This window comes from Rhagoletis pomonella, unplaced genomic scaffold (genome assembly GCF_013731165.1).
Source record: "Rhagoletis pomonella isolate Grant_MI unplaced genomic scaffold, Rhpom_1.0 Rhpom_scaffold_00731, whole genome shotgun sequence".
NCBI lineage: Eukaryota > Metazoa > Arthropoda > Insecta > Diptera > Tephritidae > Rhagoletis > Rhagoletis pomonella.
Window position 1 is genome coordinate 5,794 of NW_023459285.1, and position 22,997 is coordinate 28,790.

At 33.3% G+C, this 22,997-nt stretch overlaps 1 long non-coding RNA gene across 1 annotated transcript in view; it reads right to left on the reverse strand.

Annotated features, from left to right (window-relative positions):
- Positions 1-3,747: 3,747 nt before the first annotated feature.
- Positions 3,748-22,997, reverse strand: part of LOC118751479 — a 54,660-nt gene continuing 35,410 nt past the window's right edge. Inside the window, exon 3 of the long non-coding RNA XR_004994530.1 lies at positions 3,748-3,859. This is a non-coding gene — a long non-coding RNA (uncharacterized LOC118751479). The remainder of the gene's footprint in view (positions 3,860-22,997) is intronic.

Genomic DNA, 22,997 nt, shown 5'->3' on the forward strand with positions numbered 1-22,997 from the left:
ATTATGGAAAAGCAACAATAATTTGAAAAAATGGTAGAAGTCATAGCTATTTCGGAAATCACCACATTTCCACATCAGACTTCTTTCAGTAGGATTCGAACCGACGATCCCACTGATTCAGCCAATTGCCTCCGCACAGTGCTAAGTTCGCCTTGTTAATTCTTGTTGCTTTTTCCACTATTTCACTTGTTAAGCCAACTACAATCAAGCGCAGCTATTCCGTTGCAATTCACTTGATCATTTGATTTTTGGCTTTGTTGGTTTTTGTTAATTTTTCTGTTATTAGAATGTTTAACTTTGTGTGCTCGTCCTTAAGTTATTTGTTTTTTGTTATTTTATGGCCTTATAACAATTATATTCAACAACTTTTATTGAGCTTGAGGCCGTTTTTTAATGCAAACTTATTGTGGAACGGACTACAAGAGGTTCTTGGGAAAACTTTGTGCTGGAATCTATATATAATACGCGAAGGCATTTTTTGTTCAGTATAAAAGATCTGTACCGCTCGCCCGATTTTTAAAAATGAGATGTCAAATTGGCAAAGCGCTTGGTCTGTAGATGTGCAAACTGGATTTACTTTTATGAAAAGAGCTGCCACCTTTTAAAAAATTAAATTCAAATTATTTAAAAAGTAAATCAAGTATTACAAACTGGGTATTAATCGAAATGGTTTTGAAAAGCTTTGTTTCTTAGCTGAACTGTAGAAGGGTTGCTACCGGTTAATCATATTAGTTATTAGTTTACAAATTCACAAGTTATACGAAATATCAAAATATGGATGTCAAACGAAGGAGTCTTCAGAAATCTTTATTTGTGAATCGATTATCGATTCACAGCCACAAAATTATCACCAAATTCACTAACAATTTTGCTTTATCTCAAAGCAGGCTTGCTGCTGTAAAATTAAAGATGTATGAAAACTAAAATATATATATATAATATATATATATATATATATATATGTATATGTATACATGCGAATATCTGCGGTCTTATTGAATCACCATATAAAAGGAAATGCCAAAAAACAGGTGAACTCAGCTGTGGGAATTTTTTGACAATCAGCTGCTAGTGTTTTTACTTACGAGGCTGTACAATACTAAAGGAACACTATAAAAATAGTCAATATCATGCTTTCTTCAAAACATGTTTCTTTATCAGAAAATTTCTTAGTATGATTTATTAATACGGCTGTTAGTGCAGTATAGCAAAAGTGGAAGCGGCCACGAGGAAAATTCGTAAAACCACTTCCAGACTTCCCATAGCTAATTGGAATTGAAATAAAATCAACAAGTAGGAAGTCAGCTGAAAAGTACCAGCCTTTTCTCGTCACTTTTGCAAATAGTAATCTTAATTCCCGGTTTTTCAATAAGTAAATACAATTCAGTATTACAATAAAAATAATAAGAAATAATGAGACTTAATATTCGAGTTTACTTTACTCCAACTCCCACATTGCATAGAAAATTCCTGCTTTGTTGTTACAATTTTTTGGGCCACTAGAAAGTGAACACGAGCACGAATGCACAATAAAAGTTAAGACTCATCACGTGTAAAATAAGAAAATTGATTAATATTTAGAAATATCTACAATACATAAACCGGATTATTAAATTAAACTTTCAAACATTGTTCTGTTAAAATTTTTTCCAATGAAACGTGAGTTAATAACAGTAAATTTTTCAGCACCAAAGTGGGAATTCCAAGCGTATAGAACCTTAAGATATTCAAGATTGCAGAGATAAATCAAAAAAAGCAAATTACAAAACAAATATTCGGCAGACAAGTATGCCAAACAGGGAAAACAAGATGAGAAAGCAAAAATGGCAATAAAAAAAGTTGCGAAATCACGACAGGCAAACGGAAATATGTATGTACTTCCAAATATGTAGAGTTAAGCAGACGCTAAAGCGCATAGGCTAATATACTACTTAGTACAAGCAAAAATTTATTAATTCCCCAAAAATTTCAACGGAGCTGCAGCTGAGCGGCGATAAGTGACAGACAGAAGCGTGATTTTGTCGAGTGATAAGCGGCGGTTCTGGCATGTGATTGAATATTAATTTACTATGCCATTCTAACAGCTGATTTTAGCAGAGAAAAGTAACTTCTATTCCTAAGTATGTGGAAAAGGCAAAGAATCAAAGCAGAAAACGTGCAAAAACCACAGCACCGCTTCAGTTAATTGAAAAGAGTTGAAAAAAAAACGCCATATCAGCACAACCGCAACATAACTGGTTAAACAATTTTATTTATGTATATTTACATATATGTACGTTTATAAAAACATGAATACGCGCTCATAAAAATAAAATATTACCCAGAAGCGGCATTGTCTCGCTCATTACTTGTCGATGAATTTTTAATCGATTATTTTGCTTCGGTTTTGGGAAACCCGCAAATAAATATTTCGAACTTGTATGGCAGACAATAAATTTGGCCAAGAGCTATGAGCATGTCTGTATATTTACATATATGTGTGTGTGTGTAAATTATACATAATTTTTTTCAACACGATTATAAAAACACCCACCAAACAATTTTTGTTGCGGGCTATAAGAAAACGTCTGGCCCTCGGAAACAAATTTATTGCCGGTAATATTGCCATCGTATCGATTTCCTATTGCCTATCGCTCTAAAACGTCCGCCGAAGACAACTCGCCTGAGCGAGTCGTTTTCTTATTACCTGAATGAGTCGTTTTCTTATCGCTTCAGGCGATATTTGGAATAATTTTATATTTGTAATAAATACTTTAATTATTTTTTTGTGTACAACATTGGAACTTAGAAACGGAAATAATTCTATTTTTCGCTATGGCGCTTCCTATTTTTTCAATCCTGTCCTTGGTAAAAATTAGACGATTTTGGAGAATATAGTTGACGCGAAATTTATAAGTTTGGGAATTTTTTATAACTTATTTATTCCAAAGTTGACATGAAAGAAAATGATGTTGCCGATTTGTCACCACAGCAATAAATCGGTGAGTCGCCAATTTGTTGCCATTGACGATTGTTGCCATGAGAAATATATTTTGCATGGTGGGCACTCTAAACTTTTTCACTTGACAACACAGACAAGCATCCGAACAATACACACATACCAAATATGGGCAGGGGAACATTAGTTGAGGTCGAAAAGAAAATTAAAAAAAAAATATCAAATGATACAGCGAACACCTTTCAAAGAGTTCATTCGCTATAATTTTGTCTAATTTTATTTTTTTTTATGCAAAAACATTAGATAATTCATCGTAAGAACTAGCCAGGGTTAGCGCTGATAATAGCATCAAGTATGTCCGGGAATGCTACACATGTTGCATGAATGTCGTGAAATGAAATGAAATGAAAATAAAAATAAAAATAATAATAATAATAAATGAAAATAAAAATAGACAAAATTATGGAATTTTTAATTAGTAACACTTTGTGTTAGGTAATCGAAGAATATTTTTTTGGTCAAGACGATACAGTACTTGAAAGTTTCGAGTTGAAACTAAGCAAACTTTTATGTCGACGAAATCCTCTCTAAGTAAGCTTTAAAACAGCATGGATTATTACAATTTTTTCGTTTTACCCCAGCCTAGTGTACACCTACTAAAAAAATATTGAGCTTCATTAAAAATTATTGAAAAATATATATCATAAAACGAAGCCCCCAGATTGAGGTGAAGACACACTATTTTTTCTTATGATTCCAGAGTGCAAAAAAAAATTTTACATAAGTAAATTCATACATACTTACATACATGCATGGATACATTTTAGATGGAATTTTTATTCGGAAACTTTTGCTGATATCCAAAATTTCGGACTTTTAGTAATTTCATTGCCAAATTGCATAGATACATTTTTCATTATTCTGAAAGTAGAGAATATATAGAAAGATTTTATTAAAAACTTTAAAACAAAAACTGAATTTCGATCAAATTGTATATAGGTAAGTGGATATATCTATGTTCATAAGCAAAAAGCGGGAGCGAAAATATGTAAACAATGTAGCTAGGGAGATTATTACCTAAATCGACTTTAGTGCATATTCCTTTTGACTACAAAAATACTTTTTATAAATAAATTTAAAAGTGCCAAAAAAGTATGCGTGTTTCGTAAAGTGCTACTCTCAAAATACGGAAAACACCCTGTAACGTGTAATATTGTTTTTTTTTTTATATTTTATATTCCATTGAAAGAACTCGACTGATTCCACAAGTAAAGTGTCCATTCCTAGTTGATAAGAAAAAAAATTTATTGCGGTCCAGCCTAATGTATAAAGGAATGTAAATATGAACCTATTCGATCATAGATGACATGCAAGCAAACATACATCCACATGAATTACGAAACTATCTGAATGATTGCTTTTGTGTTTTGCTAACTAAAAATACATATTTTTTGGACTTAATGTAGAAAAAATACAAATTTTTACCGGTATTTTGACGTAAATGGTCAACAAATAAAAAAAAGCATACATATATCAATATATCATTTGATAAAATCAGGAATGTTGAATAGTAACTTTTTTGCAACACATGGAAACAAAAACCGAATAACATGAAAATAAAAAAAAAATATTAGCAAATAAATTTAAAAAAAAGAAATTTACATATCGATAGTACTCTGTAATAATGACACAACTCAAAACTAAAAAACAAATAACTTACTACTGTCTATAATCCTTGTCAAATCCATATTAAACGTTTGTGACAGCTTTTTCAAGATTTAGTAAGGCTTAGACAAGGATTAGAGACATGTGCCACTGTTCAGTAGCAAGCGTTTTTTTTTGTTGTTTTTTTTTGTGGCTTAAGTTGCGTCGTTATTGCTGAGGACGATTGACATGTGCCTATGTATGTATGTATGCATGTAATATAATTATGAAAATGAAACCAAATAAATTAGGGGAGGTCATGCATGCTAATATAGGATGATCTGGGTATTTCTCGTTTTAATTAACGCAAAAAAATGGGTAGGTTTTGAGGTTTTGCTCAAGGTCATTTGTTGTTCGAGATCAATAGGCATTAGTTATATCCGGAATGGAATTTGCGTTGGTTAGTACAACAACGTACATCGTTTGAGTCTTATTTTCAATACTTATTTTGATACAAATACTCGTAGCAATAGCAATGGCAATCAAGTTTACGATAATTCTATTTACAAAATATTGCCCAAAATATTATCCAAATTCACTGGTCTTCCAGATCTTGATGAAACCTAATGAACTAATGAATGAAATGTCGGCACAAATAAAAAAATCAAAATCGATACAAAATAATGATTATTTAATGATTCTTATTTTTTTTTTTTGTTCAAAGATAATAATTGCACTGGATCACAAATTTTTGTTTGGTTTTTGTTTTCCAGAGTTAATTTTTTTTTTTCTATGGATACGTTTTCGAAATATTTGCAATTTACTGTTATTCAGCTTAAAAAAATTATGGTTCCACTTAATCGCGTATATCTTACGAACCAATTGAATAATCGTAATACAAAGTATGGCAAAAGCCAATGAAATTCTCTATAATTCGTATATACATCACTTTTCGATAGGCATGATAATTTTTGAGAAATTAATTGATAACTCCACTTTTTTTTTTTTGAGGAAAAAATAAAAAAATTCAAACTTTAAGAGGGAAAAATTAAAAAAAAAGAATTTTTTTTTTTTTTTTTTTTTGTTATTTTTCCGTTAATTATTTTCATAGAAACTATCAAACTTATCGAAAAGTGTCACTTTTAAAATTCTTGACGTTTCCAAACAATTTAATTTTTAAATTTACTCACAAACTCACACACACATTTTCATTTTCAATCTCAAGCAACAACAATTTCGAACAATTTCAATTTTTTATTTTCACTTTTATATGATTTTAAAATGTTGGCAAACTTCAAAAAAAAAAAATCATGGATTGAGAGAACGGTTCTACCTTGCTATGTTTTTATCATGATGTATACAAAGTTTATGGAGAATTTCTTTAGCTTTCATTTGCCGTATTTCGTATTACAACTATTCAATGCGTTCATAAGATATACATACGAGATTAAGTGGAATCACCATTTTTTAAGCTGAATGACGGTATCCATAGAAAAAAAATGTTAACTAACATATCTACATATGCACTGGATAGTGGCATCCATAGAACATGTTTGCTGTAAATCAGTGTTATTAGTGAGTTTTCTTTTTTCACTTAAGAATAATGATTATTCAAAAAATTCAAAAGCAAAATCACGGCGATTTTCGACGCATCCCTTTCAGAGGTGTCGCTTACCTTAATAAAAGGTAAATTTTTATGTCGTCTACATTTTTTGTGCACCAAAAAATTATGATCCCAGTTCTGAACAAACGCCTTCGTCTTTTTTAAGAGTAGAACTCCATAATGCCCAAAAGGCGCTTGGTGGGGAGTTCTGTTCTTTTATGTATGTGTTATGAAGCACTTAAGTTTGACATTTTGAATCCTTTTGGATGGTAACAAACAAAGACTACCTCAAAACGTTAACTCATTTCAAAAATATGGTTTTTAGTCGACAACGGGAACTGATTGTTGATTATGTTGCGCAATAGGTGATGAAATGTGGTGTATTGAAAATCAAGATCTACTTCATGTACAAATTATATCATGCGAAAAATCCGATTGGTTTCTTGTTGAAAGTTCGCGAGTTGTTTTTTTAGTGTTACTCCCTTCTCTCGGCAGAAAAAAATCAAACGGTAAAGCATTGACTTGCATTTATTTCAATCAATTTAGTCCCAAAAGCGAGTAAAATAAAAAGAAACTTGAACAATTTTGGCCTTAAAACGTTTACTTAGGCGTAAAAGTACCGAAATTACTCAGTTTTTTGTTGTCACTCGTTGTAACTTTGAGAAGTTTTCAAATAGAATGTTCATATTAGAGGCAATGCACGCTGCAATCAAATACAACACATCTGTGAAGTTTCAAGAGTTTACCACGAAATTAAAAAAAATTGCAGCATGCAGAATATCTGTCGCAGCGATTTTGTAATTTTTGAAATTTTACGATTTTTTTTTTTTAATTTTAAAAATGTAAGATACTTCAAAATATTAAAATTAAGCGATGAAAATACTTTTCTTGCCAAAACGAACGAATCTAGTGTAATAAAACTAGTGTGTCACCAAATGAAAAAAATTTACAATGAGCAAAATATGACTAAACTAAACTAAAATTGCATTGTTACATTTTTTTATTGGCAAACTCGAAATTCATTCTAAAATTCTTAAATTGTTATGTAATTACTTTTAGACAATACGAAATTTAAGTTAAGGCGTGCGAGTAAACTTGTTAGATGAGTGCATATGGTGCTATGGGGCGTATACGTTACATACCCAACTACGGGTATATGAGCACGAGTAGTTATTTTTACTTTTCTAATACCCATACCTTTTTTAAGTTTTTATTTAAATAAGATTTCACGATGGAATCCGGTTCTTTAAACAAAACTGAAGATAATGCATTTTCTAAGATAGGCGTAACACCATTTTCGTCCAAAAACATGTTTTAGAGTGGTAAAAAAAAATCCGAGCTAGGGTCCGGACACTTTCCAAAATTTTTCCTCTTGCCGAAAGAGGTGCTGGCACCAAACTTTACATTTCTAAGTATAAATTTAGACGATGCTCATGAAATGGTTATATTTTACTCTAAAGTATATTGTACATATATTAACCAAACAATTGCTTAAGCAACCTAAGATCATTTCAAATTTAAATTAGTTGAACAAATATTGACAGCTTTATTTATCAAGGCAGCCACTAGCTTTTTATAAAAGTCACCAATATTTTAGTCAGTTTGAAAGAGATTCAGTAGCGCATTTCAAAGTTGTTGAGCACCTTTTATTTGTTGCAGTAGAACACTGAAAGTTGGTATAGATATTAAAAATACCCAAAGTCAAAAATAAGAGTGTGCCCCATTTCCTACGCCGACATTTTTTCTCCCCATACAAAACTTGGACCACTCTAATATTAGATACATAGTAGAGCTCGGGCAATTCGGTTAATCGATTAACCGAATTATTCGAATCTGACTGAAGTCGACTACTGTTAATCGGTTAGCAATATTCGAGTAGTCGAAAGCTGTCGACTATTCGGATAACCGTTCACTTTAGATTATTCGGTTAACCGTTCATTTTCGGTTAATCGAATATTTTAAGTTCGAGTTTTTTTTTGCATTTACAGATACATATACATATATGAAAAGTCTTGTTACACTCGTAGTACATATATAAGATTGCATGTGCAAAATTAAGGCAGACTTTTTTTGCAAGAATGTGCGCTAATTATTGAAATGTTATTGCGAAATATTTTAGAGACAATGGCTAAAGCAATACCTACCTCTCATTTTCGCGATTTTTGTTATGCATTTTTGTTAAATAGTTGTTGTGAGGATGTGGAGGAGTTGTAGCACAAAACTGCACCACATATGGAACTTCCTTTTCGTCCTCTGTTTTTTCGAAAAAATCCCAAACCCAGCTCCTTTTGCGTCCGCTCATTTTTGTATCTGAATATACATACATATGTGTGCATGTACATATATATTTAAAAAATTTTTTTTTCATTTGTCAAAGAAATTTCAATGAGAGTTCGGTTACTGAAATTCGATTTGCTACAATGCTCGAGTAGTCGAAGCAAAGCAACTATTCGAATAATCGAAGGCGGGCGACTACTCGAATACCATTAACCGACTAATAAGCATGCGAAAGGTTACGAATCGAATGATCGGTTAACCGATTAGTCGAATAGTCGGATAATTTTACGAGCCCTAATACATAGCACAGCGATGGCAGTGCGCGCGAGTGACGAAAACAGCCACAGTTTGCAAAATAACTCTGCGACAATTACACGCATTTTTGATGCAATTTCAAGTCAACTCGAACCCGATTGGAATGCCTCAATTAAACGCTATAGCAATAAAATCGGTAGCAATGCTACTAATATGCCTGCTGCATGCATAGATTTACAAACAAAAAGACACACAGTGCATGAAAATTACATGCAGACAAACAGGTGATGGTAGAGAGTGATTATGACCATCAGCCAACGTCACGCACGCACACGCGACTAGAGGATGCATACCTTGATATAATCTCTACTACATGCTACTTCTGGGCATGTATGCTTTTGTATGTGCGTGTATAACAATTTAGCTGACGATCGATGGCATAATGAAGCGTAACGACCGTGTAAACCGGTAGCTGTTCGATAGTGAAGAAACATCATTGACCAGTCGTTGGACGGACAATATGCATACATACATATGTATGTATGTACATACTACGTCCCAAGTCGCTAGTCGCTAGTCACAAGTCTCACCAGCAGTAAAGTGACGCGTATGCAGCCAAATGGCACAATTGGCGGCATGCAAGGTGACTGTGGCTTGTTCTTAATTTGAATATTTCCACCTTTAGCTTTTTGGTTGTCCATTTGTGTGTTTTCTTCGGCTTTTTTGTTACTTTGTTGTTGTGGCATTTTGATTTTTCGTTTTGTATGAATAAGCGGATACACATGTATACGTAAGCTACTCCACTTACATAGGTATATAGTATAGTATAACAATATCTAAGCTTCGACAGCCAGCTAAGATCTGAATAAATTTGTCACAGTGCACTTATTCAAACTAATATTGATCAATATGCGGGAAAGCCAACAGAACGTGCTTTGCGTCTTTGTATACATTGCATTATGAGCACAGAGGTGAATCATACAAGCCAGAGCAGTTCTAGTACTTCCGGAAGCAGCTGTGGCCAGTTAAAAACTGCGTCAAGTGGAAGTTTAAATTCCCATGCTTTTGGTTCAGCCATTTTTCAATACTAGCGATGAGGGTATATGTCCACCTTCTCCGACTAATAAGTCCATGGGCGTCATATCTGCAATAACCATTGCTGCATCGTCTGGCGTCGTCCTATACACACATATTCCTCAAAGAGCACTGGGCCTGTATACGACCTCACATGGTTTTTTGTAAGCGCTCACTACCAATGATTTAGCAAAGATTAGGGCCGTATATAATAATACCAAAGTGACCACCGGTTACGGCATACATCTTGGTACCGGAATCCGTGAGATATTCTAGAACTTTGTCATCCAGGTAACTTCTTATGGTGTTGAACATGTACGATGAAACGGCTAGCTTCTGGAGTGCTTTTGAAATGTGTAATCAATCCGCAGAATTGAAGGCGTTTTTTACGTCCAATGTTACCATTGCCCTGATTGAAACCACTCTTTGCATTGCCGCTGTTGTTGACCTTTGCTTGCGGAGCACATATTGGTGTGGTGATGGTCCCGCCGCGCTTTCAGTGAACTCAAGTAGCCGATTATGTATGACGCGTTCTAGTAGCTTGCCCATGGTGTCAAGGAGACAAATAGCACGATGGTACTTGGCGGTTTTCCTGGTTTTGGGAGCAGCACCAGTTTTTGTTCTTTCCACACTTCAGGGCACACTCCTTACCTTAGACATATCTGTATTACCCTCACGAACAAGTGGGGGTTTTCAACAATGGCAACCTTCAGCGCAATATTTAGAACGCCATCTGGGCCAAAAGCTTTGCGATCTCCAACCAATTTTGCGGCATTAATTACTTCTATCGCCGTAATTTGAATCACTTCACTTTCCGATACGGGGGGCACTTGGAATGCTTGCTGCTTTGCGGTTAGGAAACAGGATTCGAACAATCGTATTTAGTAAGGCTGAGAATTTCTTATGGGATGTTTTAGCAACCCTTGGCATCACTACATTGTATGCACTTCGGGTTTTCATCAGCCTCCTCGCATAGCTTCGCTTAATTTCATCCTTCAATTGTTTTCTCACAATTTTATATCTTGCCTGCCTGATTTCGTGCTCCACGGTCAGCCTGAGCCTCTGGCTGCAGCATTTTGTCCTTGACTCCTTGATGGTATCACTCCACCAATACACTTGTCTGCGATTTGGACCGTTAAATTTCCATGATATTGCTGCTTCGCATGCTAGAGAAAAATTAGACACAAACTCATCCGCAGCCCCACTCGCTGAGTTCTCCTCCTTGTCCCGAATAGCGACGTAACTCAGGACTAATTTAAACAGACTTTTATCAAGCGATGCTGGAAATTACCACGTCTGGTAATTTCATTTATTTCGGTTAGTCCACTCTCTTCCAGGACTTTCCATAGTAATGTCATGACCAGAGCTTGGTGGTCATAATGCGTATAGTGTTCGCTGACCTTCCATTTCATGCATATAGCTAACGAGCTACTTGAAAGGGCTATGTCGGTGACAGATTCTCAATTATCCCTGCCAAATATGCTAATTGCTCCGTGGTTTGCTATGACCAAATCCAGCGGCGCAAAAGTTTCTAATAACGCAGCGACTTTTGCGTGAGTCCTGCGACTAAGCGGATGTCGCCTGGCAGCAGTTTCAGCAATCCTATCAATCAGATCGTGGAATTCTTGAATATTCTAGCTTGCAATATGTATGTCTGACCATATACATATACATATATGTATGCACACATGCATACATACATATTTTTCGGAGCATCTCTTTCTGAAACACTTCAAGGAACGTTTTATATCCACTCGGTCAGGGATGATGGGCGACTTATGGGTTGCATTCCGCATCAGTCTCCATCTACTGTTTAATAAAGTCTACATCCCTTTATCAACCTGACATTAATATCCCGAAAATTTCTCTTTGCTTCAGGCTCGTTCAATATCTTTCAGCTACAGATTGTTTCGACTGACTCATTGACTGGGATAGCTGTTAGCGTCGGAATAAATACCAAGTAGTAATCCGAAGGATGGTAATTTCCGACTTATTCCATTTAATGATAAAGATATTTTTATAATGCCGAAGTTTGTCACTCACATTTTTATCGTTTAATACGCACTGAAAATCCGTCATTAGTCTTACTGAGACTATCAGCCAACCAGTCGCTTGCTGCGAGCCAAACACCTCATTGCAGCAGCATCTTTTGCTTGACGCAAGAGGTGATGCTTAGGGAGCTTTAAGCCCAAAATACAATAGCGCAGTATCAGCGGCAGTAACAGTTCTTAAAATCAGCTGTTACTGCTAATATTGGCAGTCATGGTGCAAACATATGGTGGCTATAGGTATCACCTTGACGACACACTGTGCTCAGCTTTCTGGGGTATGAGTATGGGCACATATCATTTTCTCTCGACATTGGCTAGACTTAGGTGACTTGTTGTTTTTTCTTTAGGAAAAATTAAAAAGTGAAAAAAAAAAATAAAACCAAAACAGGAAAATTAATTAATTAATTAATAATAAAAATTGCACATATTAATTGTGTAAATCAATAATAACAATTGCAAGCGCATAAACATTGTCTGCCATCGCTGATTAATCACTTACAACGACCGTTCGAAAGCTATAAATTCAATTAAGGAAACAATTTAATTTACTCGTCAATTCCTTTGTTTTTTTGTTGTTTTGCAGTTTTTACTTTTACTTTGTGCTTTGTTTTTGTTTTTGTTTCACTTCAAAATTTCCACTCTGTAAAACAATTACTATATGCATTCGAGCATGAAATAAAAACAAATTGAATTACATGTTTCCATTTGGCATGTAAGTGCTCGTAATTTATGTGAAATGTGAGGAACATTATTAACAAAGGAGAACTTATCGCTTAGCGAAGGCAGCGGACATGCATATATGCACATATCCATACTATACATTTGTACCTAACTACATACATACATACATATGCACATATATACATATATTATGCATTTTTACATACATACATATCTACAAAATTCAGAGTTACTACGAATTTTCTCTCTTGGAAGAACATACACTAGTTAATTGAAAAAACGTAGACGCAATTTAATAGATCTAAGACTAAATCAAATTAATTGAAACAATAAAGTAAAATAAAGTAATATTAATAAAGTTAGGTCTATATGTATATGTTAAGTTAAGTTTAATTGAGTTATTAAGTTATAAAAAAAAAATAATAATTAAGCTAAATGAATTAAGAATAAAATTTTGGAAATAAACGCATAAAATACATTAAGATATATGTATGTATGTTTGTTCAGCTTTTGTCAAGCTTTTGCACAACACCGTTCACAAGTAAAACGCATGCTAATAGCGCTCTTACGCGATATGTATTGGCATACATATGTATGTATTTGGTACAAATTTACTAGTAGATTCAAAAAAGCAGCAATTACATATTTGTATTTATGTATATATATATGAAAATTATTATATGAGGTTACGTTAAAAGTCGGAAATATGAGCCAATTGTTAGTTGCTCCTGTACGCGCTTTCTATTGAACACGTTGCGCGCATAGGCGGTGAGCGTGCATGATTCACGATGCGTGCGCGCTGTGACAAATGTTGCTGTTAATCAAAAACAGAAAAGATCTAACAATTTTTTTTTTACAAATATTTTCGTCAATAAATGCAGTTTTCGAATATCTAAACGAAATGGAAAACACTCATTGAGAACATATTTTTAATTCAACTTGAATATTTATAATGTTTAAATTAAAAAAAAAAAAAATTTTTCTAAATTACAAATTTTTTTTTTAAGCTCTAATGTCACTGCGCTTACAAAGAAAATTTCATCAACTTGCGTGAAATACTTTAAGAGAAAATGAGATGAAAAAAGATTGCTTAAAAATATATTTGCTTATAAAAACTTTAAAAATAAAAATTTTCAAAATAAATTCTCATAATCCCTTTCACATCTTTAAACCTCTCTACCCACAAATCCGAGGTCCAGTTGAGAAATTTCCACCCATATGCAAATACATATCGTTTAAGAGCGCCGTAACGAAAATGCGTGACGTATACGAGGATGTGTATAATGTACTAAGCATATGTATAAATATGTACACATGTAAGTAAGCATGTAAATACATAAATACATATCTATCGCAAAACGCAAGCGATGTGCTTTTTGTTTTACAAATAAATACAACTTGCCGTTTAATATGCAATGCGTTGCTTTAGAATCAATTGTGTTTGAAATAATTACAAGCGAGACATGCTTCAACACTTGCAAGTACATACACTTACACAAACAAGAGTATACGTTAGGGTGGTCTAAAAAAAAAGTAAAGTGGGAATTTTAATGCTCTCACCCCCTAGAATTGTTCTATACAAAAAAAATAGACCGTTTTTTTTATCAAAAAGTATTTAGTGAAGTTTTCTCTATGTTTTCCACGTATTTTATATGGGGGAAAAAAAACAAAACAATTTTTCGTAGAAAAGGTATAGAATTCTTGAAAACCAATATTTTTGAGGGACCCTAACAGTTATAACTTTTGTTAAAAAAATCGCTTTTTAACAGTTATTTTTGGACTTTTATTTAATTACTCCTCAAATAACAGTTATTTCTGATTTTTATTTAATAAATCCAAAATAACAATTATTTTCGATTTTTATCTAAATAATCTACAAATAACAGTTATTTTTGTCTTTTAAACTAAATTGCTTAGATAGCAGTTATTAAAGAATTTTTTTGTTGTAAAAGTCATAAATAAAAATCAAGCGGTGACTTTTACTTTTAAAAGTCATCAATATAAATCAGTCACTGACTTTTCTTTTTTAAATCATAATATTTTTTTATATAATGCATTTTGGGATTACCCTAGTATGCATTCACATATATGGTTAGAAGTATATATACATGTACATATATATGTATGTATTTATATACATAAGTGCCTCCTCGCTTCAACAATACCCACGTATGTACAATTAAATTAGTGAAACTTTATAAATCGAACCTAAACTAAATATGCAACTGCATTTGTACATTTGTAAGCACATTTGTACTAGGGATGTCGTTATCACAATTCTGGGATCTCGGGATTAGTCCCGGGATTTGGGTATTCATTACTTTTCAACAACTTAAATCGAAAAAATTGCTTCTATTTATATTGTTTGTGAAGCTCTTCTACCATAAATAAATTGGTATCCATACTTCTTCTCTAAACACATTTCACTGAATTTTTTAAAGCATTCTTAAATCACTGACGACAGAGTGAAAAACTAAAAAAGCTATTTTACTACATTTAACCCATGGTTTCACGACTATATTGATTTTTGTATGTAAAATGTACTATCGCACGGTTTTATATGTATAATGAGCTAGACATTTATAAAAAAAAATATTAAATGTCAAATAAAAAAAAAGAAATATAGCCAATACTAGTCAACAATTTGCCACCAGTGCAAATTACAAATTCCGAAAATCTCGGGATTATTTTCCAAGAATCCTGGCATTTTCGGGACCTAAAAAAGGCTGGGACCCGGGATTAACATTCCTAATTTGTACGTACTTATGTATGTAGCTAAGTAATAATAAAATGTGAAAATTAAATGCAGGAAAAAGTGTCAACAATAGCGGAAAATACTGATAAATCACAGCTTGAAAAGTTCCGACAACGCGCCGATTTACTACTGTTGCTATTCATAGGTTTCATAGAAACGTTTTGCAAAATACAAAAAAAAAAAATTAAATAAAATATTTAAAAGTTGCTACCGCTTAGTAAATACCTACGTAGTTATAAATAAGCGAAATAAAATGTGCATGCACGCAAGTATAATATATAATGTATGTATATATTTACATACATATCGAGCCCTAACCGCCAAAATAACGTAAGCGACAATTTTTTCAAAATTTTCTTTTTGATGCAGAAATATTCCTAGAGCATCTAGATGCATTTCTGCATCAAAAAGAAAATTTTGAAAAAAATTTCGCTTACGTTATTTTGGCGGTTAGGGCTCTATATGTATATCCCTAGCTATGAGCAGTCGGGAAGTGGTAGAATTTTATAAACTATTTAATTATTTATCATTTTTGCAATTAAAAATTTTAGTCAAGAAAAAAATTGTTTATAAACTCAATGAACGACTATTAAATGGCGTTTAAGAAGCAATGTGTCTCAGCAGGGCTATTATCTGACCCGCCGCAAGCCGAGGCAAAGCACAATTGCAATCGAATTATCGGGTGACTTTAGCAGAATTTACAATTTCGCAACAAAACTAACGCTTAGATCGTCGGCGATTCGATGAATAGCTTTAGACAATTACGAATGAAGATAAAAGGGAGGACCTTGGGTAGGGGAATTGGGGTATTAGACATCATTTTCATGTTGCTTCAGTCGGTAAATAAGCAACTATGGAAATCCCTGCTTTTTAGGGCTTAAATTTTGAGAGCTTGCACGGAGAAAAAAGACCTAATACAATAGATTATTTTTGCATCGAGAAGAAAAACTTTACAAATAAATTCCAGGCCAGTTCTTGCGATTTTTATTAAAGTAGCTTAGCATCTTATCGCGTCATCGAAAAGGTAAAAACAAAAATGAAGACCGAGGTAAATTTCAACACTTTACTTTTCTAAGAACAATAGAGTATAAAGATAAAAATAAAGAAAAAAGGAAAATGGAAAACAGAATAACCTAAATGTAATTAGAATTAAATAGGCAGGGATCTAGATAGAAAAAAGATAAAATATAAGCTAAAAAAGAGTAAGTGAAACTTACGTTACATATCTAGTTAGTCTCATAACCAATATTTATCCATATGTACATTTACATTTGCTTAAGGTTATATTTTATCTTTATCTTTAGTTCTTATTACATTTAGGTTATTCTGTTTTCGTTTATCTTTATTTTTAACTTTATACTCTATTGTTCTTATAAAAGTAAAGTGTTGAAATTTACCTCGGTTTTCATTTTTGTTTTTATCTTTTCGATGACGTGATAATATGCTATGTGATGTGATGTCAGATATTGCAACGCAATCTGGTGTGATGAAATGTTAAGTCATGTGATAGGATGTCATGTCATGCCAAATGATGTCATATCATGTGATGTTCTGTCATATGATGTCACATCATGTGTATGGTTAGCATAATAGGCTAGTAACATCGATAAAAATATCAATAACAAAACCGATAAAATTATCGATAACAAATTCGATAAAAAATATAAATAGCAAAATTTATAAAAATATCGACAACAAAATCGATAACAAAATCGATAAGTGTATTGACAACAAAATCGATAAAACAATATTGATAAATATCGTTAACAAAATCGATAAATTATCGATAACCAAATGGAAAAAATGTCGATTATTATATCGATAAGTACCGCGAATGCTGATAACCCCGAAATAGTTCCCAAGGTTGAGTCTCTGTGTCTCTATTATATCCTTTTCTTAATAATTACCTTTATTTTAATCCTTCTTCCTCTATCTTCATCTTTACTTTTATCGGTGTTCTCATCCTCATATTTTTCTTAATATTTATCTTTGGTTTTACCATTATGTTTATCACTTTCTTCATCTACATATTCTCCTGTGCCCTTATATGAGTAAAGTGTTTAAATTTACCTTCATCTTGCATTTATCTTTAAGCATCTTTGGTTTTGTTTTTATTTGTATTTTTAACTTGCCTTTATCCTTTTCTTTATATATTTACGTACTCACCTTTACTTTAATTCTTGTATTGGTCTTTATCTAAGTCTTATTCTTTACCCTTTTATTAGCACGTTTTTGTTAAATTAATACCATTTGCATTCGTTTAAGTAGGACTTGATTCAGTCGCAACCATTTCCGTGTGCAACTTCCGTGTGCAATTTCCGTTGCCAATTTACTCCCAACCAACTAACCGCCGCTAAAGAAGTTTCACTTTAAAGACTGACTTGGTATCGAACTTGGCACTTAATGACAGGTGCAGTGTATTGTATTAACTAATCAGAGAATCAGTTTCCTAACATCTTAGTGACCAGTGTCTTTTCTTATTTCGGGTGGCTAACACTCAATCAAAGAAGAGCTCATAAAATACTTGTGAACCGAAAAGTCGGTCTTACACTTCAGTACAGAGCTAAATATGTAAATATACCAGGAAAAGTATGTATTTACTAGGTGAATACAATCCAAAGAACTCGGAGGAATGTGATTCGCCTTTTAGAAAATATAGTTCTGTCTTGAACTGCTCTAAGAAATTCTTTTTATAGCCAAATTTGTATAATGTGAGTTCACCGTAGGGAAAGGGAAAGGTTTTACTCATATTTTCCTTAATATATACATACCTACTTTAAGGTACAGTTTTTCCGCAAATTAGGTAGAACTTGAAACTCCAATTTGCCACCCCTGATGGAATATCAGCTGTAAAAAGGACAAGAAACAAACAGCTGATTGCTATGCCCCAAAGTAAAATTAAAAATTTCCAGCATGGTTGCATGAAAAAGTGCATTACATTAGCATTAAATTAAGCACCAATCGAGGCATTAATAATTGAAACTTTGTTTGGGAAATTTAGCCCAATTAGCGCCTAAATCGAAAAAGGTCGATTAGCGGCCTGTCTGAACATACTTCTACATTTTGTTCTATATTAAAAAGTATTTTCTGAACGACGTAAGCTATTTGTCCATCTTTATTTCATCAAAGTTGAGTACTTGACGGATTTCCCAAAATCCTTCGGGCTCGTATCGCTGGATTGTTAAATAAATGGCCAAGATCTCGAAATTACAATACAATTAACTTTATTGTACAACAACCACTTTACAAAACTTGCTAACACAATTGATCTCTGTTTCACAACTAAACTTCGTGTGCGCTGCAGCAGCGCCCTTATATACCTGCACCGCTTTGCACTCATGGCAACACTAGATGGTTCTGCCATCTTTCGCTTATTCTGTCACTGTTCGCAGTATTCTTACGTTTCTTACTGTCGACTATTCTACGTCTTTCATCAAACATTCTGCCATTTTCTTGTTGTTCGATTCGCGTTGCCGCAGTATTCGCCACGATATAAACTAAGCCTATATTGAACTTTCTAAAGGAAATCTCCAAAAAGGAAGGACCCAATCCATCATTACCATCACAAAGCATAGATCGTAGTAATCTGTTTAACCCTGTGACATACTAAAACAAGTAAGAGCAGCGCTGTCTTCGGCTATGCCGAAGGCTTCATACCTTTCATGAACATCTGCAAATTTTACTTTGACAGATTACTGCTTTTGAATACATGTGCATACATTGATAGAGGAGTTACATACTTATATAAAAAATCGCATCTAAAAAATCAGAGGTATGGAAGATATACTTTATATGGCACCAATCTAAGTGATTTTCACTGCTATGTGATCGGTATGTAAACCGGTAACACAATTTATTGGGTTTAGTTTCCTACATAAAGGAGATATATGGCAAAAACTGGTATCTGAACAATCAGTGCTATAGGAGATAAAGCTTATACAGCATAGATTTTGATGATTTTCTCAGTAGACTTTGTATTATTATTTATAAAATATCTTACGAAATTTATCGGTTTTAGCTGTTCAAATAAAGAAGTTTTACAGTAAAATCCCATATCTGAACAATCAGATGTATGGAAGATATATGTTGTAGTCATCCGATCCTTGTTATTTTCACTGTAAGTATTCTGTTAATAATGAGAGAAAATGGTGCGAAGTTTCATGTTCCTAGCTGCATAAATGGAGGAGTTATGATAAAAGACCTCATATCTGAACAATCAGTTGTATGGGGTCTGTAGGTTATAGTGACCCGATCTTTGTTATTTTCGCTGTAAGTCTTCTGTTGATAATGAGTAAAAACAGCGCGAAATTTCATGGTCCTAGCTACATAAATGGATGAATTATAACGAAAAATCTCATATCTGAACAATCAGTTGTATGGGAGCTATAGGTTATAGCTACCCGATCTTTTTAATTTTCACTGTAAGTTTTCTGTTGATATTTATTGAAAATAGTGCGGAATTTCATGTTCCTAGCTATATAAATGGAGGAGTTATAACGAAAAATTTTATATCTGAACAATCAGTTGTATGGGAGCTATAGGTTATAGTGACCCGATCTTTGTAATTTTCACTGTAAGTATTCTGCTGATAATGGGTGCAAGTACTGCAAAATTTCATGTTCGTAGCTGCATAAATGGAGAAGTTATAACGAAAAATCTCATATCTGAACAATCCGTTGTATGGGAGCTATATGTTATAGTGGTCCGATTCTGCCGGTTCCGACAAATGATTAATACATTATAAAAATACACCCACCTACCAAATTTGATACGGATATCTCGAAAACTGAGAGACTAGATTGCATACAAACAGACAGACAGACGGACAGACGGACAGACGGACAGACGGACAGACGGACATGGCTAAATCAACTCAGCTCGACGTTCTGATCATATAAGTATACATTTTAATGGGTCTATCTCTTTTTGTTCTGGTACTTACAAACATCGGACCAAAGTTATAATACCATTTCATGCTCATGAAAGGTATAAAAAGTACAAATTACCACTCATGCTCATACACCCGCGGTTGCGTATGTAACGTATACGCCCCGTAGCACCTAACAAGTTTTCTCGCACGCCTTCATTTTTTAAGTCATATATATTATTTGAAAGTAATTACATAAATATTGGCTTGGAAGATTTTTACACAGTATTCCTTATGCACATATCGTCATCATTATGCCAGAAGCATGAATGTGCAAATTTAACAGTTTTGAGTTATTGGGCTGATTTGATTAACCTTTGGATGTTCTGTTTTATACAAAAACCCAGAATACCATGCGTACATGGAAACCACAAATATTTTACAATTTCAATTGCATAAATGTAGAGTTAAGGACTAGTAATAAAAAACTTTCAAATTTGATTTCAATAAATTTTAACTTTTACACATTCATGTTTCTGGCGTATGGGCGGCGATACATATTACTTTCTTCATGTATATAAAAAATTTTGAATGAATTTCGAGTGTGCCGATAAAAAATGTAATTTTAGAATTGGCATTGTAGTTACTCAAATCATGGCATAATTTACGCAATATAATTGTTTTTTTTCATTTGGGGACACACTGATTTTATTACACTACACTAGATTCGTTCGTTTTATATATATGTGCAACCGTATTGTAAATTTCTTATTCGTTACTTACGCATAATCAGCATAGTAATATACATATGTAGCACAGCAATAAAATGTAGTAGTTGATGGTATGTTATCGCGGCGGCGTTGATTGTCGATTTGCTACAAATTACAAGCCTAAGAGCAAATCTGCACACCCATTTCATACATATAAGCAACCGCAGAAAGCTAGTTGGCCTTCAGATACTAAATGTAAGCGGTTCTGCGCCTAAAAACGTAACCACCAAAGTAAACAAATGCCAAAGTATTGCCGCTTGTGCACCATTTGCTTGTACAAATAAAATTTAATTCACCATTTATTGTAGTATGCCTGCAAAGAGCTGAAAATCACCGCGAATGAATGGGAAATGTTATCACCGGCACTTTGCGTTCACGCACGCTAAAGCGCCTGACTCTCGAACAATTTATGGTATTGTAGAATTTCTTAAAGTAAGTGTGTGCATGTGTTTATTTATAATTTAATTTAGTCTGCCATTTTTTATTTTTATTTTTTTTTTGTTGTTTAGGCTTCTTTTGGCTAAGGTATTTATTACTAGTGTGATAAGTGAGCGCGCGACAAAAGCTGTTGTAGACTTTTCGTCACCGCCTTGAACATTACTTACATACATACATATGTATTTATATGCAGTAGCAGACACCAAAATCCGAACACTGTTTAATCGCGTTAAAACTTCGCAATGTCGAAGTAAATTCTGCACGATTGCATACCCAAATTTATACTAAATTTTGCAGAATTTTCTTAAAATTTGCACAAACTTTGCAATTGTGATTTTTGTTGAAGGATGAAAATTTGCAGAATTTGCTTAAATTTTGTACAAAGTTTGCAACTCTGATTTTCGAGTTTTTTTGTTGAAAGATGAACTATATTTTTTTAGCGCGATTAATCAGTGTCCGGATTTTGGTGTCCGCTACTGTACGTACATATGTATGTATACTTCTTAGCTAAAGTATTTTACGCTAAAGTACTCGTATTTCGGCATCTTTTACGAAAGCGTACATCTGCTCTTGAACTCATGTGTTGCTAGGCCTATTTGCCTATTTGAGTTGGGTATGCACATACATACATAGAAATATATACATACATACATGAGTATGAATGTATGTTCGTGAAAATGCCACAAGTTCTTGCTGAATGCGGCTGAGCTCTGTAGCGGCAACAAATTGCGCCGATAATATTGTCACGCGCTCAAATAAACAGTCGGACGTATGACGTCGTTTATAGTGAGTTCGTGAGATTATTTTATCGAATTTCCCTGAAGTGCAAAACATACTATTGCATAGTATTGGTAATTGTAAAAGTAGTGCGCTGGTACTGAAATGGTATTGAAAATGGTAATGGAGTTGGTGCTGCCAGTAGTAATGAGAATGGTAAAAGTAATGATAGTTGTAATGGTAATTGTAATTGATAATAGTTATCGCAATGGTAATGGTAATAGTAACGATATTGGTAATTATGTTGGTAATGGTAATAGTAATGGTAATATAGTTTATTGTATATTTTTTAATATACAGTGTAATGGTAAATGTAATAGTTATAGTATTGGTAATTGTAATGGTAGTAAGAAAGGTAGGAAGAAATATGTAGTAATGGTAATAATCATTGTACTAGTAATGATAGTGGTAATGGCAAAGTAAAGGTAATATTGTTGAAAATAGTAATATTACTGCAGTGATGTCGATAAAATAATGGTAATTGTAATAGTAGTGGTATTGGCATTTGTAATTATAACTAAATTTTAATGCAATCAATTAGTAATGGTAATCATAACTCGCCTGCAGTGTATACTGTAGATTACAAGTATGTGTGTATGTATTTATTACTTATGTAAACATTTTCTTGCATATAAACATGTGCTCCTATTATTTGGAAAACATTTTTTTTTATAGCAAATACTATTATTGACACACAGAATCGAGGCACACGAACCGGAGAACCTGGTCCTTTAGAGAACCGGACGGTCCGGTTCTTACAAGAACAGAAAAACGGTTCTAACAGAACCGAAACTCGATTCCAAATGAGGCGAAAGACGATACCAGAAGAACCGGAAAGCGATTCCAATTGAACCGAAAAGAAAAAAA